This window comes from Equus asinus, chromosome 7 (assembly GCF_041296235.1).
Source record: "Equus asinus isolate D_3611 breed Donkey chromosome 7, EquAss-T2T_v2, whole genome shotgun sequence".
Taxonomy (NCBI): Eukaryota; Metazoa; Chordata; class Mammalia; order Perissodactyla; family Equidae; genus Equus; species Equus asinus.
The window spans coordinates 101,963,918-101,979,994 of NC_091796.1; the positions used below are offsets into that span (position 1 = coordinate 101,963,918).

General features: G+C 43.3%; 1 protein-coding gene across 3 annotated transcripts in view; it reads left to right on the forward strand.

Moving 5' to 3' along the window:
• Positions 1-4,797: 4,797 nt before the first annotated feature.
• VRK1 (VRK serine/threonine kinase 1) overlaps positions 4,798-16,077 on the forward strand; it is an 80,074-nt gene continuing 68,794 nt past the window's right edge. For 2 of the 3 annotated variants that reach the window (XM_070514281.1, XM_070514283.1), the window contains exon 1: positions 4,803-4,919. The gene's annotated coding sequence lies outside the window, so the exon portion shown is untranslated. Of the gene's footprint in view, positions 4,920-16,077 lie in introns of all 3 variants that reach the window. The other variant, XM_070514282.1, reaches the window with a different exon arrangement.

Sequence of the window (16,077 nt, forward strand, 5' to 3'; positions counted from 1 at the left end):
TAGGCATGACATTTCAAGACCTTAGAAATCACCTCCCAGAAGCTCATGGCAAAGGCCAGAGCTCTTTTGGGGCAAGGTTAAATTCTTTACTATACAAACTCATGGGTGTACCTGCCACCCAGAGATCAAGAAGCTGCTACTGCCATCAACACAACTGTCTTCTGACACTCATGAAATTAGACACCTGGCACTGGAAACAATGCTGCGGAAAAATCCCAAGACTTCAAGACTTTGTTGACACCTCACTTCTGCCTTCCAAATCTTCCCTGAGGAATCTAACTGGTGGAACCTAATTTTCATGCAGAGCCCTAAGCAGTAGGTAGCCTGGAAAATGCACCGTTTAGCTTTGCAGTCACTGCAGTAGGAAGGGACAGTAGAAGGTGGTAGAAATGTGTGCTGAATGTCTGCAGACCATATCTGCCACTCCTCACAGCAAGTGGGCAGAAAGCAACCCATCCATATGCAGCTTATATCACCCTCAGCTCAGAGTTTCACCAGCACACTGTGAAACAATTCAGTCATTCTTGCAGGCACACGTATTAAATTTTCCTGTACCGCTAATCTCTCAAAACATGGGGAAGACAAAAAACTACGGCATCTTGAAAACCTGCTAAGGAGATATTAACACACGAAAAGATGAATGGTTGGTGCACTGCATGGAGATTGGTTAGACATTTGGTCTGCCAAGTTAGTAGAAACCTTGGCTTAAAGCCCAACCGCATCACTTACTAGCTGTGTGACCTTGAGCCAGTTACTTACCTTCTCTGAGCTTCAGTTTCCTTATCTCTGCATTGGGGGAGGGGATAATAGCAACCACCAAGGGTTATTGTGAAGATTTCCTGAAATGTTGTTTGTAAAGTACTAGCACAATTCCTGGAAAATGCTGAAAACTTAATAAATGGAAGCTGTCATCATCATCATTATCATCATCATCATCATCATTATTATTGATGTCACTATTACCAGGATGAAGAAAAGAAGAAGGAGGAAACATTTTCCTAGGCCTTTAAAACCCTATCCATCGACTTCTGACCTCAGGATAACTATAATCATCAATTTTTGGGTCATTAAATCTAAAAGGCCATGTCTCCACTACTGTGGGAGTCGCTAGGTAAGTTCAGCAGAGTGTCTGGGTCAGTGTTACCTTGTCTATGAAGCCAGGCAAAACAACTTACTCTTCTTCCTGCATTCTCACTTCCCAGAGTCTATGTGCCACCAGTTAGCTCTTATCTCATGACATTTTCCGATATCAGCAGCTGTGATAGATACCAGGAGGGATATGGAGTCAGACAGCTCTATTGGTCACCAGCAGTAAAGCTGAGCAAATCCGTTCATTTCTCTGGGGCCTTGTCTCCTCATCTGTACCCTGGGGACCATGTTACCCACTTCTCAGGGTTACATGGGATGGTTTTCCCAGCACAGAATAAAGAATTTGTGGACATGTCTGGATCTCCTACCGGATGAGAAATCTTTCAGGACACTGTGCCTGGCACATGGTAGATGGTCAAAAGTCCTTGCTAAAATGGAAATAAGGGCTCTGGGCCCCTGGGATGAGATGACAGTACAAAACCAGGGGCAGGGGACTCAGAAGACCCCTGAACACATTCTGGTCCTCACTCCTTTCCCCTTTCCCGCCTCCCAGAAGGGAATATTTCCTTGGGTTGTTGTTAGGCCACCTACACCGAGTAACGCCAGCCCAGCAGTGTTGTTCCAGGTAGATCAAAGCCCTTCTCAGACATTGCGTCATCTCCCTCCCATGAGCCGGGGGAGGCAGAGAACTGGTTGGCCCAGGATGATTGTTCCCATTCTACAGGTGAAAACAACAAGGACCAGGACTCATGAATTGACTCATGGGTAGAACCAGCATCTGCTGGGCAACCGGCCAGGGCAGTTGCTTCCAATGACTATCGTGTTTGTTTGAACTTCACAGACTGAGTTTCTGCCATGGTCTAGCCAATACCAACTCCTCTCCCTTTCCCAAAGTGCCCTGTACTCTTATTACCTTTCTGTGTCTTGATGCTAGGGTTACCAGAGTTGGAAGGGCTCCTGGAAATAAAAAGGGCACTCCGGGATCTGACTATGTGGCAAATCAATAGAGATGCCGTGCACAGATTTCTAGCTTGTCTGCCCTTGCTAGGCGGCTAGAAAACTTTTATTTGTTGGGTCACTCAAGGGTCACGCTGCTTTATCCATGATGACCCGTGAGCCAGGAATCCCATTACCTGACTATGACAGCATTTTGTAAAAATCTCTATCCCTGCATTGAAATGATTTTTTTTTATTAGAAGTTTCCTCAGGTACTGAGGCCGTACATTAAGGGGAAGTAAAAACAACACTCAGGAGTAGATTCAGGGGGCCTGGAATAATTTAAACTCTTTCAGATATTTTTTTTCCTTTAAGAGTTGAGATAACGTAAGTGAAAAAGCACAGAGCCTGCCACACAGTAGGACCTCCTTAAACATTATTTAAACAAGAATCCCGAGAGTCCCAGAGGTTAGTCCAATCCCCGACTCACAGTGAGTGCTCAGTGAACATTTGTTTGGACTGTCTAGATATTTTGGAATATATGGCAGGGCTATATTCATGAACCGTTCCTCCCTGGTTCAATTCTTAAGTTCTAAAGCCCAGCCACAGCAAGTCTTCACTGGTCAACCTTCTGTAGTCTTGATCTTGATACCGAGTTATCAACTCATCAAAATTCATCAAGGGTCTCGTATGTCTCAGAATTGTATCCCCACCTACAGCATTTCAGGCACGCTGTCTCTGTGACGGAGCTTGGACTGATCTCCCGCATACTCTGCACTCATAGGACATCTCAGCATGTGTGGGTGGTGTTGGAGGTGTTGGCAACTGCCTTGGAACTGCATTTAAGTCGCATTTAACAGTATGCCATCTGACTGAGGGTGATGTAAGCATGAGCTCCAGAATGAACACATTCTGGTCTCACCTTGGAATACTCAATGCACTACTGCTGATTTAATTGCGCTTTAAGGCCAGCTTGTTGTTAACCCAGTGTGGAAGCAGGGACATTTCCTCTGCATGTGTACGGTGAGGTTAGGGGAACACGGTTCAATGTGACAGATAAGTCCTGTTCCAAGTCTTCTTAGTGTGTGTGCACGCATGTGTGTGTGTGTGGAATGTCTCTTTTAATGGATTCTGCCCACAGAGTCTTGCTGCAGAATTCCACACCCAGGAGATGTGTGACTCTTGAGACCTCCTTGCCAACAAAGACTCATCAAGTGCTCACCTTGTGCATGTGTTTCCGTCAGGGTCTCAACAGGAAGCAGATGACGCATTTGACGCAGGATAATCTGAGGTGGGTTTACTGGCAATGAGACTATCAACAGGTGTAGGGGTGGGAACCACAGGAGTGGAGCAGTAACTTGTGGCTCAGCAGCAGTCATGGTATTATCACCTGCAGATCTGAGGCACAAAGGGAGGGAGCTGTCACTGCAAACTGGAGGGGAGGGCCAGGGAGCAGGGACCTTCAGCCGAGAGACCCAGCCACCTGGAGGTGACCTTGCCAACAAGGATCCAGAGGAATACCTACCCTTCGCAACCTTTCTCCTTCCTTCCAATCCTCTGTGGGATTTCCTACCAGCCAAAGCCATCGGAAGCCAGGGGCACAGGAACCTTGAAGTGGTTTGTACAGCACAGCCTCCTGGGATCAAGGGCAGGCTGGAGAAATATCAGGAGCAGGGGAGGGTATCTGGAGGGGCAGATGTAAGCCGTCGGGCACAATGCTGCACTGTCCAATGGACAGAGTGAATCTAGGTTTTGTGAGGACTGAAGCTCGCACAATTTTGGGGGTCCACCTTAAGAAAAATCATACAAAAATATCTAACTTTGGCAAATAACTGGTTCGCCCGTCCCCCCACCCCCCAAATCCCTATGTGAACGCATTGTTAAGGCCCTCCCCAGGACTTTGGAAGTGACCCATGCAAGTGAGGCCATGAGCTTAATGCTTTATTAGCTTCATTGTAAATCTCCCGCTGCCTATGGCTTTGGTGATTTTGATCTAAAACAGTGTCCCAGTCTGCAATAAGCTTATAGTCTCAGGAATGATGGAGGCTTAGACAACTCTTTATAAATGCAAAGCAATGAAATACTACAGAAGGTTACATAGACATTGAAATAGGCTTTGAAAGACAGGATTTAGACACATGGCAATGGATGGGCAGAGTAACGTTAACACGATCTACTATTTATTGAGCACCTACTATGTGCAGAACACTGTCTATAAATTAGATCATTTAATCCTGACAGGAATAGGAAACTGAGACTCATAGGGGTTAACCAACTTACGTCACAAAGCTACAAAGTGGAAGAGCTGGGATTTGAACTGGGGGCTGTTTGCTTCCGGAGCCAGGCCATGGTATACTGAACCAAGCTGCATTCCAGGGTAGCGGACCACAAGGTGGGAAAACACAAGTGCAAGTAGGCAGGAGAGACAGCCAACGAGAACATAGGACTTTTACATCCAACCTTTTGTCAACACACTTATTTAATAAATCAAGCCACTGTGAACATTGGCAACATTTATTTCGCTTCCTAGAGCACTGATGGGTACAGCATCTGATCGCAAGGACCGACTCAGAGGCTGTGGACCACATTCCTCAGAAGCCCACGGGGGCAGAGACCGGGTTCTTACTTTCCTTGTAAAAGACTCCATTTCCCAGCATGCAGCGGCAGCGCCTGCCCACTGCTCCCGGCATTCCTGCGGAGGCGGCAGGCGCCAGCGCGGGCTCCGCCCCCATACGCGACGGTCCGGCTCGCCCCGCCTCCCCCGCTCGCCCTGAGCCAATAGGAAGGCCCCATACTGCGGGGTGTGACGGGGCCGGCGCCGCTGCGGAATTGCGAGTCGGCGAAAGCGGCGGGAAGTTCGTAGTGGGCAGAAGGCGACGGGTCTGCGGCTCGGGGTAGGGCGACCGCGGGGGCCGAGCGGGGGCCGCGGAGGGGGCGGCGGGGGCCTGGGCTGGCGCGGGGAAGCCGAGCGCCGGTGACCCCGGGCGGCGCCGAGGGCTCCGGCGGCGCGGCGCGGGCTTCCCTTCCTGCCTGGTGTCCCTCAGGCCGCGCTGCGGTCCCGGGCTGCCTGCACGGTCCAGGCCGACCCCGGGCCTGGCTCCACGTTCTGCACGGCGTTTCGGCGCGGGCAGACTTGCACCCGGGCACCCGGGTCTGGGAGATGGGGTCCGTGCCAGCCTGGACCGACGAGGTCCTTCCGCTGTCATGGAGTTCACGCTCCGGACGGCAACAGAGTAGAAGCGAAGACGATAATTGGCAGATCGTGAAAAGCGCCCTTAACTCGAGGAGGGACGATTGTCGCCGGCGTGATGGGGGTGAGGGAGGGCATCTCAGAGCAGGTGATGTGTGACTTGAGACTTGAGAGGGGAGAAGGAGCCTGCCGCCCTGGGGATAGCCTTCCAGTTCCGGGCAGCAGGAGACCGCCTCTTGCTTGCCTGTCCACCCGCAGTGAGGCCCGGGGAGAGCCTGCCCTTGGGAGCAAGGTGCCAGGCGGTGGAGCTCCGTGGGGGAGTTTTGGGAGGGATTTTCGTGTCTCTCTGATAGTCCCTCCTCCGTTCTCTCTCCCCAGCTGACAGGGCGGCACCCTTTACTGATGCAGCTGTATTCAAGGGCAACAGATAGTCTTTCCTACTGTCGAGATAGCTTTTGGCTCTGGTCTCAGAACTCTTAGGTGATTTAGTGAAATTCGACAAACACCACCAGAGTCTCTGGGTTGAGAGACAGGGAGAGGGAGGGGAGGCAGAAGCTAGGCTCCTATTGAGGCCGCCCAATTTTCTAACTTCTTTCCTATGAAGTCACCGATTTTTGTCTCGCTTTGTATCGACTCTTCCTTTCCCTCCCCCATCTCCCTTTCTTGCAACAACTTGGAGATACGAGTTTTGCCTTTGGGAGGGTGTTGGTTTTAGGGAACTGTTGAAGAGCCTCATTAATTATTCCTGTTTTTTTTTTTTCCTTCACTGGCATTGCCCATCTGTTGAGTCTGAAATTTGCAAAAGGAAAAAAAATGTAGGGCAGCGTTTATTTTTGAGAGTTCAGAATAAAGGCGCCTTACTTTTTATGACATGCTGAGCGTGATACTTTTGGAGAGAGTTTAATGGTAGATTTAAAAAATGGTAATTTTTAAATTTTAATTCTCCATTTAAAAAATGGTAATTTTAAGGCAATTTCAGAGGAAAGCAAAGTTTCTTTGTATAGTTGTTTTATTCAGATTGTGTTTATAGTGTTCAAAATGGCATGTGGTAATTGGAATTAAATTTCTGAGTAGATGAGAGTATATTCTTATACGTGTAGAAGAGAATGTAACTTAAGTAGTCACTTAATAGCTTTCTGTGCTGAAACTACCACAGATGGTATTCTCTGTGCATCTCAGCATTGCTGATCAGATTCTGTGTTAATACAGTAACACAACTTAGATTTAATAACAATAAACTTGTGTTAAGCATTACTGTCAAGTTAGCGCAAGTGTCTAGTACAAATATCAGGTGTATAGTGTATTGGCTTCTTATGTTCAGTGCTGCAAAAATTGTGAGAGGATATTTGTTAAACAAATGAGATAATGGAGTAACGTGTCAAGCATAGAACCTGGCATGTAGTAAGTTAGTAAGTGCCCAGGAAATGGTTACATGGAAAGCTTATGCGAAGTTTTATTCCAGGATGCAAGTGTATATTTTAAAAATAACAGTAATGGCATTCAAAATGTTGACAGACCCTAAAATTAAATTTGTTAATTAGGCCAGCTTTTTTTTTTTTTGGATTTGAGAACTCATGTGAAATAATAATAAATATATAAATGAATGTCCCAGATGTCTAAAAAGAAAAAACAAGATTTTAATTTTGACAACTATATATTTTTTCCTTAAAGCCATCTTTCATAAGATATAATGTACTCTGAATAAAATTTTGATTTGAAAAATAAAACTTTGAAAATATTTTTGATTTGAAAAGTAAAACTTCCTGGAAATGAAGCAAAGCATTAAAATTTCCCTTATATCAAATGAAAGATGACTCCTGAATTTATGTAAATATGCACCTGCTGCTATCTCCACATACCAGGCATGACCCTAATGGGAGTTACATGCTGCCTCTTTGTGTGTGTGGGTGAGGTGTTCATGAATATTGGTCTTGATGGGTTTGAGAATGGATTGGTAACTGAATGGGACTGGAGAATATTTTTCAGACTGGTAGGATATTATATGTGCTTGCGGAAGTTATTTAAGCATGAGTAGAAATGGACTCCTTTATTCACCAGATACCTCGTGCTTGCTCTGTGTTAGGAACTGCTAGGTGCAGTCTGTTCTTGCTGTTATAGCATTTTGTTGAAGCAAGTTTTCAATTAGTAGAGGTCATTTGTTTTTTGATGTTTTTTATCTAGCCTCCAGTGCACAAGAAGTCATTATTGACTTCTCATGTGCCCTGCACATTTGAAGAAAGTATGGAATTTTTAATGAGGATGTAAGATTAATTTAGAAAGGTGATAGAATCCTGACAATGCATCTGGCTAGGTGGTGGACCAAGATGGGTTTGTACCCTAGGATATGTTTGGTCCTTTTGACCAATATTCCTGTGAATATGTTCCCACTTGCCATTATAAAGATGCAGAGGGCTGTACCCTTAGATTCCCCCCCTCCCCCGGGCTCCTGAGTGATAAGTGCCTGACATTCCAAGGTTGCTGTTTTGAAGTACTCATGCACTTTCCCAGTAACTCCTGCTCTGTCTCTCCCAATGTTGTCTTAAGTCTCTGCACTCAAACTCAAGCACCTTCTACTTATTATTCTTGTTCTGGATGCCCTATGGACAATACTTTAAAAGAGAAAAGTTCTCTACGGAGCCTAGACAGGTATGAGGTGTGCCCTTCCCCCCAATAGGAGGTAGATTTTAGTACTCACCAATAAATACTGTTGACAAGAACTCCTCTTTTAGTAACATTCTTCGGTAAATTTATTTAGAATTTTATTAGACAGCGTCTTTGTCAATTTGGAAAAATACATCGTGAATCGTATTATTTATTTAGTCGTCATGTAGGTGCATGGAGTTTGATGTTTCTTTGCTATAACTCCTGTCTCTCTATGGGTCTCTGGCCCGTAGGATGGGAACCAGTACTCTAGGATTTGAGAATGAAGACAGACGCTGTTCACGCTGGCAGATATTTAGGATGAATATTAAATATATACACACACTAAAATGTTTATCAGTAAAGCCATATACATGAAGGGGGAAGATATACTAGGTTGAATCATATAATTAAGTTGCAAGGTTACTAGTTTGAGATTTGGGAATGTTCTGTCATATTCTTTTTAAATAACTGGGAGACTTTATTGGAAGGACTCATTTGTCTTATGGAGCTCAATATCCAGAACACTATAGTTGGTTCTGCAAGGAACTGATAAGAACTGGAAAGTCATTAGGATCAAGGGCAGCACCATCCCACTCTTGGGGGCTTTATAGTTTCATTCTGTGCGTTTATTTCACTTTCTCTTGGCAGGCTGGCTGTCTTGCTGCTGTTTGCATGTGGGGCAGATAAGTCTGCTCCAGACCCAGCTCCTTGTTTCAAGAACCTGAAAGAGACCCTGTCTATCTAATTGTCAGTTATATCTACAATCAAAAAAAAAAAATCGTCATGTTAGAAATTTTATAGCTAAGATAACTTCAGCTTTATTTCAGGTTAATTGCTTTTCTCAAATTGTTTTACCAAGTAACAGCTGAACAAATGCCGTTGTTTGGTGATTCTATGTATAAATGAATTGCGATCACATTTCACAATACTAAGCGTTAGAAAGTGCTGTTAAACCTTTAGTCTTCATAGACTATGTCTGCAAGACATAGAAACAGAAACTTTTACTGTTTCTAGGGGCAGTGTTGCTTTTTTGCACTTCTTACTGCAGTGTACTATATAATATGACAGCAGAGCTATCAACATACAGATTATGTCTAATTATAAATTCTTTGTTAGAAGTAATAAGAAAAAAGTATTATTTGGGAATCAGGAAAAAAGGTTTTAAAATTCATTTTCTAAAAACTAAGGTCAGATTATAACGTTTAAGAGGCTTAATCTTATTTTGGGGGGGCTTCAAAATATTTTATAAATAGTGACTTTCAAACTTATATTACTTCTCATGTTTCTGGTAGGAATGTCAAATGGTACAGCCACTCTAGAAATAGATTTGGCAGTCTCTTAAAAAGTTAAACAAAACGCTTAAACATACGACCCAGCAATTGCACTCCTGGGCATTTATCCTAGAGAAATAAAAACTTATGTTCACGCAGAGATCTGTACTTGAGTGTTCATAGCAGCTTTGTTTATAGTAGCCAAAAACCAGAAACAACCCCACACGTCCTTCAGTCGGTAAATGGTTAAATAAAATGGTGCAGCCATATAATGGAACACCACTCATGACAAAAAGGAACAGATTATTGACACATACAGCAGTTTGGCTGGAGCTTAAGGTATTGCACTGAGTGAAAAAAGCCAGTGTACAAAGAATGGATGATTGGGTTATTCCGTTTATATGGCCTTCTCGTAATGATGCAATTGTAGAAATGGAGAAGAGGTCAGTTCTGGCCAGGGTGGGCTGTGGGTGGGGTGAGATGTGACTGTAAAGGCGTAGCACGAGGGAGTTTCTTTGGGGCGATAGCACACTTCTCTGTCCTGATTGTTGGGGTGGTTACACGAATTTTTAGACATGATAAAGTGTCTCTGCACACACAAACAAAAAGAATTAAAAACTGAAATTCGAATAAGTAGTTTAGTTACTAGTACTATATCCATGTCAATTTCCTAGTTTTGATCATTGTATTATGCTCGTCCACTGTGTGGCTCTACCACATTTTGTTTAACCATTCACCATTGAAGGACATGTGGGTTGTTTCTAGTTTTGACTATTACAAATAAAGCTGCTGTGAACACTCGTGTACAGGTTTTAGTGTGAATCTGTGTTTTCATTGTTCTAGAGTAAATGCCAGCAGTGCAACTGTTGTTTTCAACAAATGGTTTTGTAACAGTTGGACATCCATAGGCAAAAGGAAAAGAAAAAAAGAACCAAGATCTAAACCTCATATCCTTTGCAAAAGTGAACCCAAAATGATCCCATTGAATCACTTTTTTTTTTCCAGTGAGGAAGATTGGCCCTGAGCTAACACCTTTTGCCAGTCTTCCTCTATTTTGTATGTGGCATACCGCTACAGCATGGCTTGATGAGTGGTGTGTAGGTCTGTGTCCAGGATCCAAACCCATGAACCCCAGGCCACTGAAGCAGAGTGTGCAAACTTAACTACTCTGCCACCGGGCCGGCCCCTGAGTCACTTTTTTTACCTTTATGAAAAATCACTTGGCCATACACTCGAAACTGCACACCAAAATGAAGATTGGAGGAAATGAGTAAGTGATTAAGTATGAAAATTAATACAGACTTAGGAAGGTATGACATGACTTTAGTCTTGAAAAAAGTGTGTATAGATTTGAGAGGAAGTGGGAAAACATTTTAGAGAATAGTCTGAGCAAAGACAGGTCTTAGAGAAAGGAAGTAAGAACTGGCTGTTGTGATGTGAGTGAAGGGGAGGAGGGAAGTAAAGGAAGGGTAGTTAGTTCAAGAGTGCAGAAGCTGCTGGCTAGGTCGGAGAGTTGGCAATCTGTTTCATTGGCCTCTAGAAAGGTGCTGTAGGTTCTTGAGCAGGAAAATGATATGGCAGAAATGGTGTTCAAGAGAAGTTGTTTTAGGGCCATGTATGGCGTGGTAGTTTGCAGGAACAACAGGGTAGAACCGTGATCCTTGACTTGACTTACCACTTTGTGTTACAGATGTCTACCATAAAGCTAAAAAACTGGTGTCCCCTCAGAATATTAAGTCCTTAGCCGTTCCCAGAAGAATTACACTAGATTTCAGACTTGGCCACTCTCTTTGGTGACGGATACTGATAACTCTGCTGGACTTGCAAACCCTTTTGTGTTAGTGCTACTTTTAATATGTTGTACCTGTGGGAAGAAGAGTAGTTTCTATTGGCTCCTTGTTGATGTGGATGACATTTCTTATCAGGCCTAAAGGGTTTAAGAGGTGAGCAACTGAGATGATAAAAACATAAGAGTTGATTGGTTCAGCGAGGACAAGTTAATGGTTCACTTTTATTTATCATGGCAAAGAGGAGACTCGGGTTATTTAATGAGTATGTCCTGATACTTGTTTATGAAGACCTATGCAGAGAACGATGAGGACCAGCTGTTCTTCAGAATTGCCGAGGACGGAACAGGACAAAAGGCTCAAATTGCAGCATGAGGGTTTTAGTTTGAGGGAAGGATTTCCAGGCAGTGAGGACATTAGATATCTAATGCCAGTGGTCCAGGAGATGTTTAAAGATGGAACAGGAACCTAGTGCAGTTGAGGAACATTTTGCTTATAGTACAGGGGATGTGACAGGTGACAGTCCTTGAGTCCTAATTTATTAATTTGTGACTGAAAATAGTTTCTGTTTCCTTATCACCCATTTTAGTTCTTGATTTCTTTCTCTGAACAAATTATACTTTTTTCTTTTCATCTCTTAGAGTCTCATTTGGTTTCTGCTTTCTTTTGTGCATCTAAAAGATTATCTTGGATATAGATTAGACTTCTGGTTATTTTTAAAGTAACCACCAACAAATATAACTTACTTAATGTCAGACAAACTCCTAAATATCAATGCGTTTCTGCTTTTTTATTTAGAACGTAGAGACACATATCATCCCATTTTTAAAGAAAAATCAGTGATGACTTGTTGAGCAAAGGATTTTGCTGCATGAGAGATTACCACGATGTGTATTAGGGTAAGATTGGCAGTGTGAAAAGCTTTAATGCAACCGCTTATTTGTCTTCAAACGACCTTTTCTGTTTGATCGAACTTCTTTAGTCTGATTCTTTTCTACTAGTCTAGGTCGTTTTCTACTGTAATGTTGAGATTGACCAAGAATGTTTCACTTGTGATTGTAACCCTTCGGTATTATCACAGAATTTTTTTTCTTCTGCAGAAGAGCAAGCTCTTACAGTGCTATGCAAGCTGCCCATTTAAAACTATCATTGCTTGGCACCTATGCCCTAGTGACAGTTTGACCAACATGTGAGCAGGCACACTGCCATCGTGACAGATGGGCCTGAGTATAGGCAGCCAAGAAACCATGTATCTGCATCTAGTGTATTTGTTAAGGGCAGGATTCCCAGTCGGGGATGTTCAAACGTCTGTCCATCCTGAGCTTTCACGCCTATGGATAAAGGGATGTCATCATTAATCTCAGCTTCTGACTGAGATTCCATGGGTATATAAGAGCTTCTTGGCTCTTACAGAAGTAGGCACTTGGGGACAATCAGGATAATTGTTCTCTCCTTCTTCACAGGACTACTTCAAACAGTCCTTTCCTCTTTCTCCTAGCCAACTAAGTTTGCAATGAGTATAAACCTGTTCAGACATTGTCCTGATCCTTCTAGAATATGTGCTGCTTCATTTGTTTTCTAGAGTACAGAAGCTTTGAAAGTCATTTCACGTTTCTGCTTTGGACAGCTATGCATATCGTTGGAGTCAGGTAGATCTGAGTTCCAGTATTGACTGCTGTGTGACATTAGGGCAGCCTAATTTTACCATCAAATTAAGGTGAAATAGTACCTGTTTCCTAGGGTGGTTGTGAGGATTAACTGTGAAATGTGTACCTGAACCACGTGTTATAACGTCTGGCCCACAGTAAGCGTTCAATAAATGTTTGTCATCATCACCACTTTAACGTACCTGAGGGTGTTTTTCTGTGGAGAGTTATCTCAAACAGAAAATCTTTTTCAACTCATTTCCCACCATTCTTGAAAGTCATGTATTGGATCATGCTGTCTGGTCCATAATGGCATGCCTCCAATGACAGGGAACTCATTACCTTTCGAACAAGGTTTTTCAACCATGGGACTAGTGACATTTTAGATGGGTCATTCCTTGTTGTGGAGGGTTGTTCTCTTAATTGTGTGATGTTTGGCAGCATCCCTGGCCAGGGGGACAAAATCGTCCCCAGTTGAGAAACACTGCTCTAGAGACAGCCTCTCTGTTTTTAGTAAAGTTTTGACTGTTAGTAAGTTCTCATATTGAGTAGAAGTCTGCTTTTGTATTTCTACCAAATTCTGTCCTGTGGAGACATGTAGAACTAGCTGAAGCCCTGTTCCACAGAACATCCTTTCACATACATGCAGGTGCTCATCAGGTCTTCTCAGTCTCTTTTTTTGAGGAAGATCAGCCCTGAGCTAACTGCTGCCAATCCTCCTCTTTTTGCTGGGGAAGACTGGCCCTGAGCTAACATCTGTGCCCATCTTCCTCTACTTTATATGTGGGACACGGGCCACAGCATGGCTTGACAAGCAGTGCATAGGTCCATACCTGGGATCCGAACCTGTGAACCCTGGGCCGTCAAAGCGGAACTGGAACATGTGAACTTAACCTCTGCTCCACAGGGCCAGCCCCGCTTCTCAGTCTTTTTGAGTTGAAACATGTCCAGTTCATTAACTATTCCTTCCAAGACATGACTTCATGTCAGTTCACCGCACTGGTGGCTTTCCTTTGATTTAGTTCCATCTTTAAGCTGTAGTGCTTAGACTGGAATGCAGTACTCCAGGTATGGTTTGATAGTAAGAAGTAGAGTGGCTTCTCTTGTTTGAGATATAGCACTTTTCTTCCATTATATAGGAATTTCTTCTGTATCCTGTATTCTTATTATTAGGTATATTCTTCTGATAATCACATCATACACTGAACCAAGAGTTAAATAAAATCCCTAGATCTGTCTAAGCCGTATCTTCGCCCTGTTTTATGCATTAGTTTCAGGGTCCAACCATGGGAGCTTATGTTTATCCTGTTAGATTTCTTTTTATTAGATTTGGCTAATTGCAATCCTAATTCTTGGTCGACTCTGAAGTTTCTAGGTTAAAAGAATAAGTAGGTGATTATGCCATCAACTGAAGTTGAAAATACAGGAGAAAGGGATGTGTCTGCGTGCGTGAAGAGAGGATTGGGGATGCCTGGGTAATCCCAGCATTAAGAGGCAGCTGGGAGAAAAGAGGCAACAAAAGACACCAAGAAGGGGTGGGAAGAAAATGAGAGGAGTATCTTGGAAGCTGGAGTGGCTATGTGTGAAGTATTATGGTTGATACTTGGATACAAAATGAATAAGACCGGGCCTCTGCTTTCTGCTCCTGTTTTTATTTGCCCCACGTGCACTTACTGGCACTGCCTAGTCAGTCATGCCTGAGAACTTGTCATCATTTCTTTCTCCACACCCTTGCATCATCTGTTGGGTTACCAAGTTCCACTGATTAAAAAAAAATTTTTTTTGAAGTATAACATACATACTAGAAAAACTGCACAAATCTTCAGTATCTAGCTCAATGATTTTTTTTAACAAAGCAAACACTATAATAACCACTTCCCAGATCAAAACATTTACTATTCTAGCACTCTCTTGTTCCCCTTTCCAGTAATTACTCCCACCCAAGGTAACCACTCTTCTGACTTCTATAACTATAGCTTACTTTTGCCTGGTTTCGAACTCATATGTAAATGGAATTATGCCACATGTACTCCTTTCTACCAAGCTTCTTTTGTTCAGCATTGTGTCTGAGAATCATCCGTGTTGTTGCATGTAGTTTTTTTTTTGTTTTACAGCTCTATCATTCTGGTTGTCTCTTCTTGCATGCCACGTTTGTTTTGGTTATTGATTACTGCATTACACACCACTCCAAACTTAGTGGAGTAAAATAACAATGATTTTATTGTGCTCATGGCTTCTGTGGGTTAGGAATTGGGTGGGGAGAGCTTTCCCTTCTCTGTGTTGGTTGGGATCTAGAATCATTTAGAGTCTCCTTCATTCACATGGATGGTGCCTTGGCTGGGATGTCTTGAAGACCAGGATCATCTGGGACTACAGATGGTGTACTAAAACACGGTTTCAGTGGAGATGGAAACTTCTCCCTGAAACTTCTGTGCTTTTTTGCACCTTCTTTGCAACAGTCCCTGGTGGACGGTTTAGGTAGTGTTCAGTTATTGCTGCTGAAAAGGCTGTAATGGGCTTGGTGATCGTATATGACCAGAGGAAGGTTAATGTCGGTATCCAGTAGCAGAGATTCCTTCGAAGAGGAGAGGAGGTTTAGGAGATGCCTGGCGAGCACAGTCGTTCTGGGACTGGATAAAATAAGCCCAGTTTGGGGCAGGGTGTGCTCCTGCATCCTCCTTCTGGGCCCTTGTCCTGAGACACCAAGCTTAAACTGGACATGGCGTGTGTAGGGGCTTATGTTGGTGGCATATTTTCTTCGGTGCAGATGCTTTCTCTTCTGTTTTGGGAATAAGCCTTATCACCTTATCACCAGCATAGTGGTTGCTATGAAAGTGGCTGTGCCCTGGTTGCAGATTCTCCACTGGGAGATTCTCCACGAGGCCTTGGCTCTTCACAGCATGTTGGCTGGCTTCCCAGCGGAAGCTTCCTGAGAGTGACTTACCCTCGTAAGTCACATAATATCATTTCCACTCTATTCTATTGATTGAAGTAGACAAACGCCTGCCTGGAACTTAGACCTCACATCTTTCTGGGAGGTGGGTCAAAAAATTTGTGACTGTTTTTTAAAACCACCACAAATTATATACTACAATTGATGTGTTCTATTGTAGATGGTTACTTGAGTAGTTTCTGCTTCAGAGCGATTATGCATAATGCTGCTGTAATCATCCTTGTTCCTGTCTCTTGGTTCACCTGTATGTTTATTTTAGTTGAGTACATATCTAAGAGTAGAATTGCTGTTCATAGTTAATGTGTGTCTTCAGCTTTAATAGACTGTTTCTGCCAAACGGTTTTCCAAAGTGGTTATACCAATTCCTACTCCTGCTAGCAAAGTGTGAGTGTTCCAGTTGCTCTGCAGCCTCACCTCCACTTGGTACTGTCAAACATTAAAAATTTTTTTTTGGCCATTCCGTGGTTGTGTAGAAGATCTCAGTGTGGTTTGAATTGGCATTTCCCTGCTAACTAGTGATTTAAGCACCTTTTCATATGCTGGTTAGCCATTTGTATATTCT